A 1,174-nucleotide genomic window follows, 5' to 3' on the forward strand; every position below is an offset into this window, starting at 1 on the left:
CATTGAAGTGCTTACAAAACAAAAGGAGGGCTTACAAAATACAAAAGGGAACTCCTTAAGTAGGCAGGCTACAGCAAGGCAGCAGGCAATCTCTTTCTAGGACTCAGACAGCACCACCTTCTCAGCTTTCAGGTTTGGGGAGAGGCTTGCCTAAGTAGGCTTGGCATTCCCAAAGGTTTACCTGCCTAGCTGGTAGTAGAAAGTTAGGTATCAGGCGTATCCTCTTCTCTGGACACAAAAGACAGAGGCCTGGTGCAAGGAGAGGAACAGGAGGCAGGCAGAAAGCTGGGAGCAGAGAGTGCATGTCGCAGGATAAACACAAAATCCATGGCAGAAAAAGAAAAGAAGATGAAGGAAAAGGGCTTCTTTCCTAAATGGCTTAAGGGGGGCCAAGATAACTTTGGCCCTTCATTTTCTCTGTACAGTAAAAGTGCTCCCCTTAGCCCAGGTCCAAGAATCAGCCAGCCTGTTCAATACAGGTAAAGGCTTCTCTTTGTTCATTTGTTTGTTTTTAATTGATTTTATCGGTATATTTTTGATATACATAAAGATTACCTTCATCATAGGGAATTTGTAGCAGTACCTAATATATCTTAATTCTTTTTCTTTCCCCATTCCTCTCCCTTCCCTCCAATCTTTTCTGGCCTCCTTTTTTTTTTTTTGTCCCAGAACCAGGGATCAAACTCAGGCCCTTGTGTTTGCCAGGCAAGCGCTTATTCCACTGAGCCATCTCCCTGGCTCCTCTGGCCTCCTTCTTTACAACAGTTTTGTTTCTTTTTTAGAGGGTACTGGGAATCAAACTCAGGACCTCAAGTTTGCCAGGCAGGTGCCTCCCCACTGAGCCACATCCATGACCCTGATTCCATGTTTTCCTTGTGTTCTACTTTTTCTTTTCTCTTCCTTCCTTTTTTAAAAAATTTTTTTTTCTTTTTCTTTTTTTTTTTTTTTTTTGGCAGAACCGGGGATTGAACTCAGGCCATTGCACTTGCCAGGGAAGCGCTTATTCCACTGAGCCATCTCCCTGGCCCCTTCCCTTCCTTCCTTTCCACCTCCCCCCTCTCGCGTTCCCCTTCCCACTTGAGCATTTTCTTCCTGATTCCTAATATATATCATCCATTTTGGTTCTTGTCTGTGTCTTCCATTTCTGTTTACTTTTTTTTTTTTTTTTTTCAAG

This window comes from Octodon degus, unplaced genomic scaffold (assembly GCF_000260255.1).
Source record: "Octodon degus isolate 3935 unplaced genomic scaffold, OctDeg1.0 scaffold00091, whole genome shotgun sequence".
Lineage (NCBI taxonomy): Eukaryota > Metazoa > Chordata > Mammalia > Rodentia > Octodontidae > Octodon > Octodon degus.